The following is a 13621-nucleotide window of genomic DNA, read 5'->3' as shown; positions in this document are numbered from 1 at the left end:
TGGGATCAATACTTTCTCTTAATCTGAGACTGTGAAAATCCCACAGGGATGAGAAAGTTCTAAGATACTGCATCGTCTGTTGAATACACTGAGATATCCTGATAGTTGGCTTTTTTCTACATAAACCTTCCTTGATTTCCCAATCAGCAAATCCTTCAAATATCTCATACTGAGGGAAAGTGTCGCTTGCTGCATAATTTTCATCAAACCTCTGCAAGAAAGAGGCTTCTAATTCCTCGAAAATGTCGGGGATTTTTAAAGACACAATATATTTTTCTAAATCAGGCTTGATAGGAATTTCTTCAAGATCCAGTAGTTTTGCTCCTGTAAAAATGCTAAGAGAAAAATCAATTCCTCCAATGAGCTGATAAAAATTTAAAACTTTGAGGGTCCAGATCATTTTGTCAGTGTATACACTAGACCATAGATCAGATAAACTCCTGAAAAAGAATTTCACCTTCATATTTGGCAAAGGATATACCTTTACCAGTGTATCGTCTAGGCCCAGAGAAACACCTATATTCTTGGACTGCCATGCTTGGCATTTTCTTATCCAAGTATTTCTTCTCAATCTCATTCCTACAACCTTTTTTATTTCTTCTGCAAGGTGGCTTGCATGTCCTTCAAAAATTTTGAATCTATCAACAAATGTACCAAAGCTGTCGTCCAGTGGGCCTTTACCTAGAATGGTAAAGCACAAACCTGTACAAGTCATAAATGCTTTATTCATATCCCTGGTTAATGAATCTGTTAGAAAATTTGAATTACCTGGGATCCACTCAACTTCAAAATCAAATTGTTGGAACCAAATCTGCCAAGAAAGAATTCTTCCTTTCGCAATCTGTCTTGATATTTTGGCAGATAGAAAATATTTGAAATTCTTGGAGACTGTTTTGATTAAGAATTTTACGGGAGTAAGATATAACTCAAATCGTTGTATCCCGTTGAATATAGCCAATGTTTCTTTTTCGGCTATGAAGTAATTCTTTTGACTGGGTGTAAATTCACCCGAAGCATAAGCACAAAGTTTCTCTTCACTTTTTCCTTCACTGTTTTCTCTTCGTTCTAAAAGAACAGCTGCCCAAAAATCTAAAGAAGCGTCAGTTTGAAGTATAAGAAAACCATCACCTGGTGGCTGGAGCTTTGGCAGTTGTTGGCATTCTGCTTTCAATTGTTTAACAACTGTTGTTGCTTCTTGTGACCATCCTTGTTTGAGATGTTTCCTGATCGGCACTGTTTTCTCTGTCAGATTTGGGATATACTTGTGAAGATAATTCAGAACTCCTAAGAATCTTTGAATCGTCTTGGTATCCTTCAATTCATTGGGAAACTATGTCAATTTGGTTAATACATGAGGTTGCATTTGAATTGCACCATTGACAACATTAATTCCCAGAAAATCAATACTATCTTGGAATAAAGACATTTTCCTTTCTGATAAAACTATACCATGCTGTTGAACTTCTTTTAGAAAAATTTCTAAATGCTCTAGATGGGTTTTTACATCAGGACTGTGAATGAGAATATCGTCTATATATGTAACAATGAAATCATATTTTGCAAAAATAAAATTCATTCTTCGCTGGAACAATGCATGGGCGTTCTTCAAACCGAAGGGAACAACCTTCCACTGGTAAAATCTGGCTAGACAAATAAAAGTAGTTTTATGTCAGTCCTCTGGCTGGATCTGAATCTGATAATACCCAGACTTCATGTCAAATTTACTGAATACCTTGCTATGTTGGATTTTTTGCATTATTGTCTCAGGCCTTGGCAATGGATAGTTAAAGCTCTGAGTGATGGCGTTGAGGGGTTTATAGTTTATCACCATTCTCGGTTTACCCCTAACTATCTCAGAATGATTCCTTACCAGAAATGTTGAGCAAGCATAATGGGACTCGCTTGGCTCAATGAGCTGCATCTGTAGCAATTCTTTTATCTGTTTCTTTATTTCCTGCTCATCTGAGGGAGTGCAGGGAATCAGTTTTCCTTTGACTCCATTGTCATGCAAGGTTATAATTTCTTGCATCAGACTTTCTGTTTCCCAAAACTGTTGTGGGTTTTCTGAGCAACTTTTTAGAAGTATTTTGTGGATATCATCTTGTTCTGTAGACCAATTGGGATCTATGCATGCCAATTGTTTTTTTTTAGATTTTGCTCTTGCTTCATAGAACTGCAGGACTTCCTGCCAATCATCAAAATCTTTTACTGGCTTTCTAGCTCCTATTCTTTCTGGCTATTTTCATGTCTTGCTTCTGACTTTGCAATAAACAACCTAGGGACAGAAATAGCTTTCTTTTTCAAATTGATAATTAGCTTATCTTTGCTGATTGTCACTGGAAGCACATAATTTAAAAATGGAATTCCAACATTAAACTAGCTGAGGGATCAAAACGTTGTATTGCGGAGATCTTATCAATACTCCCCCCAACTTTTAAAGAAATATTGTCTACATAATGAGTTAAACTGACAGATCCTCCAATGGTTTCTGAAACCAATATATTCTGCAGTGGTTTCCACAGAGATTTAAATAAAGATGGTCTAGCCAAATTATTAGATTCACTGGTACCAATGAATGCATCTACAGATATCCACTCATTTTGTACTTGTACTTGAACCGGGATATAAATAAGGCTATTTGTTTTGACTATCTTTTTTAACAATGTATTTTCTTTTGTTCTCTTAATCTCTGGTTGTGGAAGACTGGTTGATGTTGTTTTTCTTTTCTCAAATGGGAAAAAAGCATTTATTTCTGGCAAAGGTAACACAGGGTGCTTACCTTGTTTTACTGACAATGATACTGCACTTGCATATTCGTCATCTAAGTCATCTGTTGTTTCACTAGTGACCTCAATGTCAGTGTCACTCTCTTCTTCACTGTAATGGTTTTCCTCTGGAAATTCATCATCAGAACATGATGAACAAAAATTCATTTTTTGAACATTTTCTTATTCTTTTGCATCTGAGATTTCATAAAATATATACATCTGAAATATCATCCTCTGAATCTACAATTGACCAATCATCTTGAAACTCTTCTATATCTCTACATGCTTTGAGTTTACTAGATGAATTCTGTGGGCATTTTCGTGCAAAATGTCCCTCTTTTTTACGAATGAAACAACAGTTGTTGTTTCTGGGTCTCGATCTTTTCTTTAAAAATTTATATTTACGGAAAGGCTTTCTTGGATTTGAGACTCGCTTGGGTTTAAATCTACCATACCTTTTTGTTTTCTTCTTCTTTCTGAAAGGTGTCCATGGTAGCATTATTTTGCAGACATCTGAACTGGGTGTGATGTCATGCGCCTTCTTCTGCCAGCATAAGTATTTAACTTTCTCTGTAACTCTGAAAAGAAGGTCAACCCAATAAATCTGATCTAGTCTTTTGTTCTGTACATCTAGATCTTTCATCACGAGGTCTCCTAGATTGCCTGGTAATTTTGACAAAAATGAAATTTTTTGAGCCACATCATTTGAGAGATTAGCTTTAAATACCTTAGCCATGAAATATTTACTGAATTGATCAAGATATTTCAGATCTTTCAATTCCATTAGACTAAGATCTGTTATTAATTGCTTCTTCTCATCAACTGGTTCTAGCACGAACTGTGTCTTCAATAATAACTCCAATGTGGACAGTCCGGCTTCCATGACGGCTCTTCTTTCCTCTTCTGATGGTCCCATCCACCAATCATAGACTATTCCAGTCATGTGTTTTTTTGCTAGGACCATGATGGATATATTATCCAATTTTGTAGTAACCTGCAATTGATACAAAGCTCCTATCCAAATCCAGATTGATTCTCTAGGGTTTGAAGAATTATCTAGATCTAAGATATAGCCACTTGTATTAGCTTCATACAAGTCTTCTTCAACTCGGGGGTATTTATTGACTTCTTTCAGAATGTGAGCCTTATTCTGGTTATTTATAGATGGAAAAATGAAAGACGGAATTTAGAGGCAGCTTGTTCAAGAGTCATGACTTCCTTCTTTGACTCAAAAGGTTTATCAATTTTATATGTATTTGTTTCACTAGTTAGCTTTCCAGTGTCCTTAGAAGTACCCTCTTCTGCACTGGTTGCAGTTACTTCTTCTTTTGCTTCCTCTTCTTCCTCCTCTAGATCCCAATAATTGGGTGCACTCATATCTATAAGATATACCAGAAAATCCAGATAGGCTTTTGCCCACATGATGTGCAAAATAACTATTTGGGATGTGTCTCTGAGCTGAACTGTTTTAAGTTGCAACTATGTTACTGTTTACTCTGTATTATAATCTGTTGCAACATTTCACTACAATCAGTATGTATTTGCAGTTTTGATCAGTATGGTGGCATGTATGTTGAATCATAGAGTTTGATTTTGCTAGTTGATTCAAAGTGATACTTGATCATTAGCAAGTGTCATGATCTTTGTTTACAGGGTTCTTAGCCTTTCAATGTTGGTCTTGCCTTTCATGTTTATTTCATGTTTGTAGGATAATTTATTTATGTTCCTAATCCTTTTCATATTTGTTAATACTGGATTTTCTATTATCTCACATGTAGTAATCTATACTACTATTATCTCCCGTGAGAGTCATTGTTATAATATCTTCATGTAAACTGATATTGTTATTATTTCTTCTTGTAACTTTTTTTTTGGCCTTTTAATTTCCATGTTTTAGTCAATTTTATCAGTCAAGCAAGCAAAGGAACTGAGGATGAATCTCTGGCAAATCGTAATTAATTCGAAAGGAAAAACAACTTTTGATGTTTTATTTATTTTTTGTTGGTTTCTAGGCTTTTATTAGTGAGGCATTGCGATAGCATTAAAATAACAATTCTTTTTGAAAAACTGATTGAATTTGATTAAATATTTATCTGTCCTAAAATGTTTTTCTTTGAAAGAAAACCTTGAGGGTTTAATTTTTGAAAAAAACTCATTTTATGGGCAAGATTTTAACGTCATGTCTTCAATGACATTGAGATGCAGGCAGTTCGATTTTTGGAATGAACTTGTATATAGAGCAAAAGAATGGTGTTTGTACTTATTTGCACGACAGGCTCGTGTTTGAAAGTATCGAGTGGGACTTGACATAATAATTAGAACACCTTTGGACCCTCCCAACCATCTTCCATTAGCGCTTATAAAATGGGTATAATTCAATGTTTTAATAGCAAGCCCAAGCAGATTGACTTGTTGCATCATGTTCTTTTAACTGTAGCCAGGTGTCATGCATGCTTTGGTATATTGATTTTATCAGTCACATTGTGGGCTTTAATGTTTGCAGATTGTTGTGGGCAGCTTTGGTAATGAAATGCTCACAAATGAAGCTGGAGAAGTTACAAGGTAGCTATTACTCATTTTTGGCTTTCATGTAACATTAAACAAATGGAGCAAATGGAGAAGTTACAAGGTAGCTATTAATATTTTTGGCTTTTATGTAATACTAAACAAATGCCAGAAACAAGGTTCTGAAATGTGACTGACTACGAGGATTAAAAATTAGTATCATCATAAAATGGGAAACAAATAAATAACACATTTGAAATTGTATTGTTTGTGCAGCCATTCCCAGGTTATGTTCACTGGGACAATTAGATTATTAAAATCTAGGATTAAGCCAGTGTAAGTCGAAGATGAACTGAAAATTGTTTCATTTGTAATCAATATTTTTACTATTTGCTTTGAAATTTGATGCTCTTGATATTAAATGGTAGCAATATTTGTGGTTTTTTTTGCATGTCACGTATGTTTTTTATGGAACGCCCCCTGATTTGAGAAAGGAAGAGCTTGCAAAGCGATGAGTGTTTCTTTACTTACAAGTTAAAGTGTAGTTTTGTTGCTTCACTTTTTTGCAAATGCAGACTTGCAAATCTGATATCTCCAGAGTCTCTATATTTCATATAATGTCCTTGAGATGCTTAAATTCTCATGAGTTCCTCATTTATGGGTAATCTTGCTCAGCACCACCATTTGTTTTGTTTGTTTGTACATATATATTCTCAACGGAACACTTAACCGAAGCCATTGAGGTAGATTTGGAAATCAATGTTGTATTATATTTGTAAAAATATATGATTCTAGTTCAGACCTACTCGGCCCTCTATGGCAACGATTCTAAGGAGAAATTTTATTCATTCTGAGGTGTTTTCAATGCAGGCACTGCTGGGTACATAATGCTTGCCTTCAAAATGTCTCTCCCTGCCCATTTGGAATCATGTTCAGCTTGTCTTTTAATAAAAGATAAAATAATCTTCCATGCACTTTAGATTTACTTGAAGTGCTTTGCCTTAGGTAGCTCTTCCTTGCTTTCTTTGCCTATGGCCTTCAGTCTAGCAAGCCCCAAAAAGGCTCATTCCATGAGGTTCTACAAACTACACCAACCATCAACAAACTAAATTTTATGACACCTTTGCTAATTGTCAAAAGTTCATCATGCTTTCTGCCAGCTAAGCCATTTTTACACAAAGACATCCATTACCCACTGTCTTTCAATCTTTTCAACTAATTGCTTCTTGCTTACCATTAAATATTCCCAAAAACTTAGTTCCATTCACACTTAAAACCAGCTTGCAAACACCTTGAACTTTTCTATAAATTGGCAAAAGCAATGCCCAACTTCTCACTTTCCTGGAAGACATAACTTCTTTCTGCACCTATATATTGACATACATCTCTCTACTTCATATAACATAGCCTCAATCTGAATACCATTTCTGATCAATGTAGTAACAAGCTACATGGAATCCATTAGCATAACCGAACTTACTCAACTAGCAGCGTTGTTTCTTTTAGCGCTTTTTCTCATGACTCTTCTGATTATGGACATCCTAAAAGTAGAAGCACAAAGGAAAAGGAAACCAAGAAACAACCACTAACAATAACATCTCGAATAGGAACCCCAACTATCAATCATGGGGAGCATAGGAATCTACGACAAGTCCTCGGCTATTAGACTATCCATCCAATGCTTCTGCCTCTACAGCATCCATGCCGGGTAATAGAAATCCTCAGAAAATTTCTACATAGTCATTAGATTTTACCTTAACACAAGTAAATTTATCATGCATTGCGCATGGGGGCCAGAACTGCTAGAAAATCATGTAGAATTAGCTAAAGAATATATAGGCTGGAGATGCTATCACTGTTGGATTTGGTGTAGTTTATGCTGGTGCAAAATTTGTCATTATTGTAATAAATATTTCCTTAAAGCCTATTAAGAAAATAATGCCTATCCAACTGTTAATCATATGATGTTGTCCACTACAACTTCTTATTGATATTATATCACAATCAACTTAACAATTGCAAGGCTGAACTGTTGCATTTGGTGTAGTTTATGCTGCTGCAAAATTTGTCATTACTGTAATGAATATTGCCTTGAAGGTTACCATTGCAACTTCTGATTGATCTTATGTCACAATCAACTTAACAATGGCCAGGCTAGAAAAACCATGGATGAGATTGTTTACTACAACAGAACCAAGAAGTTGAAGCCTATTGGACTGAACCGCTAAACCTGACTGAAAGTCACTACTGTATCTTACACTCTAAAATTGTCCATAGAAGAAATTGTTAACTACAACAGAACCAAGAAGTTGGAGCCTATTGGACTCAACTGCTAAACTTGACAACCAATGTCCTTTATTGTTTTTCCAAGCATTTAATTGGGTAGATGAAAGTTAGTGAAGGTAGTTGTAACTTTGAAAGAACATCTAATCTAGTCATTTATGATTGGCAACCAATGAAACTTTTGTAATCTAACACCAATATTTTATTCGTGATTTGCTTCTGATGTCAGATAGATCATTTAATTCGTGATTTTCTTTTGGTGTCACATACATCATTCCTGCACTGATTGCTGACATTCCAAAATTTTGTCAATTTACATATCGAGTTCCGTAAATCCGCAAATATGATCTAAAAAAACAGTCATTTATCAAGAACCACCCCCAATTTGACAACTCTACCAGTTGGTAGATGTCTCTGGACCAGCTTTTCAAGAAAGCTTCTGCATCTCCCAACTTCTAAAATAGAAACACCCTCGATTTGACAACTCTACCAGTTGGTAGATGTCTCTGGAGCTTTTCAGCTTTTCGAGAAAGCTTCTGCAATTGTACTGTTCGACTTGCACTGTTCAACTATGGTATGTCTTCTGATCTGTCTCTAGAATTAAATTCTGTTTTCTTTTGATATTTGCATCTATACTGATGTTCAAATTGAATTTTGTATGATTCAGTTTTGCTACATTTGCTTTCCTGCTTTATCAATATGTCAACATCAGAAAGAGAATTCTACTTTGCAAATGAATAGTTCGATCTTCAGGTACGTTTTCTTTCAAAATAATTGTCTCTATCTCAACTTAATGCAATGCATACATGTTCATTGTATATGTCTCGCACTAAGCATCTGCCACTGACATATTTTAGTGTGATTGTATAACAGCTACATTACCTAGAATAAAAGCTCTCTCATCAACTCATAAGCAAAACATGCCCTGAAACAAAGAACAAGTGAACTATCTTCAGATCTCATGGAGCATCATTTCTGTACGGAAGAAGGAATATGTAGCACTTAATGCTACTCTAAATCTATTTTTGTGATATGTAACACTTAATGCTACTCTAAATCTACTTTTGCTTCTCCTACATGGACTAGTTATACTATTTTCTAGTGTCAGAGGTGGAGAAAGTTCACTACCTCCTGATATTGTGAAAGACATATCTAAACTATTGCATTTTCTTAAACCAAAGTTTCCATAAGTACAAATATAAATTATATTTTAAATACCATTTCTTTCAAAGATTATTCGCTGTAAAAATTTGAGGCCTTATTGCGCAGTTTCTTGAAGGATCTTTTTTAACCAAAGTTCATATTAGCATTAACCAAAGAATTATCAGTTTTAACCAAAGTTCATATGCACATTTCTATTTTAGATTAGCATTAGTCCATTTTACGTTAGCATTAGTCCATAACATAAAATGTTATTACATTTTTCATGAAAAGGAATTTAGATTGGTTTGAAATTATAGACTATGTCTGAATTTTGGATTGGTTTTACAGTATAAACTATGTCTTAGAGGTCTTTTTTTTAAAAGCTTTGTCTTTAGCTTGATACGTTACAGTTTGTCTTTACCTCTATACATTACAGTTTCAAAGCAGTGAACTGCTACAGCTTTTGAAGTCCAGTTTAATTTGACAGCCTTTGAGGTCCATCTTTATTTGCTAGGTATGGTCGTGACATTTTTTGGGCTCAAGAATTTCTTGGGCTTACACAATCTTGCGGTTTAACATTGTTTAGGATTTCTATGCACTGTTTTTGCACCGTTTTTGCAGTAATCCTTCAAATGTATATGCATTTCACTTCTGTTAACTACTGATTTCATTAGTGATGCAATGTTTTTCATATATAGACTGCTTGGTATCTGCTCAAAAATGTTAATGGCATATTATGAATTTTGATTTTATAGCTTGAATTGTGCAGCTATTTGTCATTGAGGTGTTAGTTGTGCAAGCATGCAAGCTTCCTGCCTTAATTTCGCTATGCTTGATATCTGAAAGGAATTGAACATAGAGATTGATATCATGAAACTAACATAACTGCTAAGGAGCAATCAGAAAAGTGTTATGCTCTCACTAGACGAGCAATCATAAATCATAAAAGTGTTATGCACGTTCTTTCTTAGACGGCTTGCCCATAAAACAACTATTCTTACAGCTGGATTTTATTTTAAAATCAACATAAATTCTTACAACTGGATTTTATTTTAAAAAGAAATAAATTCTTACAACTGGATTTTAAAAGCAACATAAATTCATACCACTGAATTTTATTTTATAAGCAACAAAAATCTGATTGTTGGATCACGAGTTCACTGATTGTACCTCACAAGATAAATATAAACTACCACAAATCAAGAATACATTTCCTTTTTTGAATTAACTATTCTTGGTTATGCCCTTGGAACTGAAAGAACGAACCTGGAACAGTGCACATGTTTTTTGAGTACTCTGGTTTTTCTTCCTTCGGAAGCAAGTCACTTTCTTGTTTGATTGTACTGTTTTATGTGTAGTCTCGGTCCTTTCCAGGTCATCAATATATCCAGGCGAGGAGGAACATGAAAAATATGTGTAGGTCATAGAGAAGACAGGATATACCAATGAACGGGTACAAGAAGCCTTGTAAAAGCCATAAGCGAATCATAACCTAAATTCGTATATGGCACTATTCATGCTTCTAGCACCCCGGTAGGGACTACCACTACGACAGTCACTCCCTTGTTAGGATGGCCACATTGATTAAACTTTTAACATTTTAGTCCGTCACTGGTATCTCATTAGATATGAATTTAAATTGGGAATTTTGATATTTATATTGGGGTTTATGTGAATGCATTTCATAGATTCTACAAATAGGGTTTCAAGGTTTTATAACCAATTTTTAAAAATTGAAATGAAATATTTTGAAATATAGAAGTGAATATAAACAAAAATTATGGAAAATAGTAATTGCTTACAGATATTAAAATAAAAAACCATATTTATATTAAAGTTTATGTAAATAATTTCTCTAAATTTAAAATAGAACATTTTAATTCTTGATAATTAATTTATAATTATTATAATAAAATATTTTTAAAATATATAAATAAATATTAAAAATAAAAACAAAAAACTATTTTCAAAATCAGCGTTCATCATCAAGATAGATCCATAAGTGAAAAAGTAAGAACTCAAAGGTGAAGATAAATACTCGTGAGGGTAGGGTTGGCAATGACTGGTAGCCGACAATAATGGTAATGTTTTAACACAATTTTTAATATTTATTTTTATTTGTTATTTTTTTTTTTTTTTTAATGTTGATAAAATTAACCTATTATTTTATTATTATTTTTATAATGTTAGGCTTAAATGGATTTTTATTATTTTTATTTACGATTTTTATTTAAATGGATTTTTATTAATATTTATCGTGCTTATTAACCTATTATTGTTATATGATGAATACAATTTAATACTTATTTTATTAAATTCAAACGGTGGTGGATTTCTTATTTATTTTATCAAATTTAAGGGCTTTCTTGCGGCTCTTATTGTCAGCTACCAGTCATTCCCAACCCTACCCTCACCAGTATTTATCTTCACCTTTGAGTTATGACTTTTTCACTCATGGATCTATCCTGATGATGAACCACAGAGGAGGGTTCGAAACATTGATTCCGAAAACATGAATGTGATGTCTCTGGAAAATAACACACAAAGCATAGATCGCAGAAGCCTCAAATCAATAATATTAGAAAAATAAAGACTTAATATTACCTACCTTGAAATGTTTGGTTCCCCAAAACAATTTAAATGAGAATGACTCCACCTAACTCAATATCAATTGTTTTAACAAACCCCATAAGCCATGGAAAAGAGGACATGGTTACAATTTCAACTCAGCATTGAGACCAGATGACAATAAGAAAAACCCTTTTTTTCTCTTAATAAAAATAATGAACATATATATTTTAGTAAAGCAAGAATGTATGGATGTTTTTTTAGCTTGGTTATGTGTTAAATGAGTTATCAATATCATGTCTCCTTAATTCTAGCTTCCACAAATGTGTTTAAATTCAATTTTTATAACAAAAATATATTTATAGAGTTTAAATAGTTCACCATCTCTATACCTTTATATTTTTTCAAATGCATTTAAATTGAATTTTATAACAAGATTAGGCTTTCTTTTGTAAGCCAGTACAAAAGACTTATATTAATAAAGATAATTTTTACATTGATAACAAATGTCCTCCAAGAAGTATAACTTGAGAGGATAGGTCTCCAACTAGGTAAGATAAAGTGAGCATGAAACAAAGTAAAGAGTATATATAACAATCCTAAACATGGCCATGAAACAATGTACAGAACACATATAGGAAATGGAGAACAAAAACATTGAAATCACCCAGCTTGGGGTTGATCATTAATGCATCCTTTCTTTCCTTTCATTTTTTCTACTCTGGTTGAATCTTCTTGAGATATGGGTACCAAAGCTACCTTAAGATTGTCCTGGCAATCTAAGGAGGCATCCTAATCATAGTCTAAGGAGGTTGATTCATGGGTGCACTTCATTGCACCCGTCAAAGCATTATTACTGGCTTCTTCTCTTCTAGTTAACAAAACTTGGATGTCTTGACCTCCTTCATGTGGCTATTGAAGATCTAAATTTTGGGCCTCATTTGATGAGAGAATTTCATCATCAGACTCGTCATCTTCTCGATCTAAAGAAGAGGATTCCTTCTCTTCTCGAGGAGGCATGCTACATGGCTTCCATGTTTTAGATATGGGCTTCCATTTGACTGGTTTGTAAGAACATGAGTTCTGAAGATTACCTGTCTGATGGAAAATTCGACAACGAAAAGTAGTGTTCTCATAGTTTAGTTATTGATTCTAGTGAAAATCACCTATTTTTCAATTAATTTTATCAGGAAATCATTTTTTGATGTCGATTTCTACGCAAATCCTGCTAGAGGTGAAGACTCCACACTAGCCTCACGAGGGATCTATAGCCAGAAAATGACCCAACGTGTTTCCAATAGCCAAAAAAATTGAAGAATTTCATAGATAGACTAGAAAATTTGGGATCCTAACCCAAATGGGTAGCTTTGTGATTACAGGTATGGAGGGTTCAAATTATGGGAATGAAGGGGTCAGGAAGAGCCCAACGTTTCCCCAAAATGAGGGCCCCTTGGAAAGAGAATTTTGATCATTTTTATCACTGTGAACAATGACGATGAAGAAACCCTTGGAACAGAAGAGGACCCTGCATGCCTTGGTCCAAGTTGAATGGATCCATTGGTAAAGGTATGTTATGCATGCCCATAGCACATTGAAACAACAGATGAGGCTATCACCTGCCAACAACTCATAGATTCCATCCGGATATGGATGAATGATTTCCATTTAATGATCATCCTCAACTTTATCTACTATTAAAGGACCCAGAACAACTTGGGCCTAAGCCGCCCTTCCTGAGGGTAGTGGGTATTCCTGAGATGGATCTCCACTTTGGGGAACCTAGTTTTAGTCCACATATTTGTAAGAGAAGGTTTCAAAAGAGGATTAAATTTTCAAAGGTTAAATAGTCTAATAGCTTTGTAGTTTCACCCTTTTATTAAGATAAATTGATAGAGATGTCAATTGCAACAAACCAAACCTATCAAGATCTTGATGCTTTCAATTTATCTTTAGCAATATCGGTATTAAAAGAAAAGTTGCAAGTCAATAATTTAACTCATGCTATCTAATGGTCTTTATATGTGTTCAGCAATCAGGTGATATCACATCATTGTACGATTGTTCTGAGGTTTTTTAACCCATTGTTTTACAAAAGAATATATTCATCTACCATTCCTATACTTATTGGATTTTTTCTAGATTCTTTCATTTTTTTAGAACCCTAGAGTTTGTATGACTTGACAAAATTAGTATTAGAATGTCAATTGCTTTAGTTTTTATGAGGGATATAAATTTCTTAATGAGGAGTATGAAGTATGACATAGAAAATATAATTCCTACTTGCCTTAGGTGTGATTCCTTTTAAATGAAGGAGTTTGTTCTTATTCTTGAGGAGTTCTAGATATAAGGGTTTT

The sequence above is a fragment of the Pinus tabuliformis genome, chromosome 8 (assembly GCF_031772625.1).
Source record: "Pinus tabuliformis cultivar Carrire ecotype Pingquan chromosome 8, CPIR1, whole genome shotgun sequence".
Lineage (NCBI taxonomy): Eukaryota > Viridiplantae > Streptophyta > Pinopsida > Pinales > Pinaceae > Pinus > Pinus tabuliformis.
Note: the sequence above shows the minus strand (reverse complement) of the source record.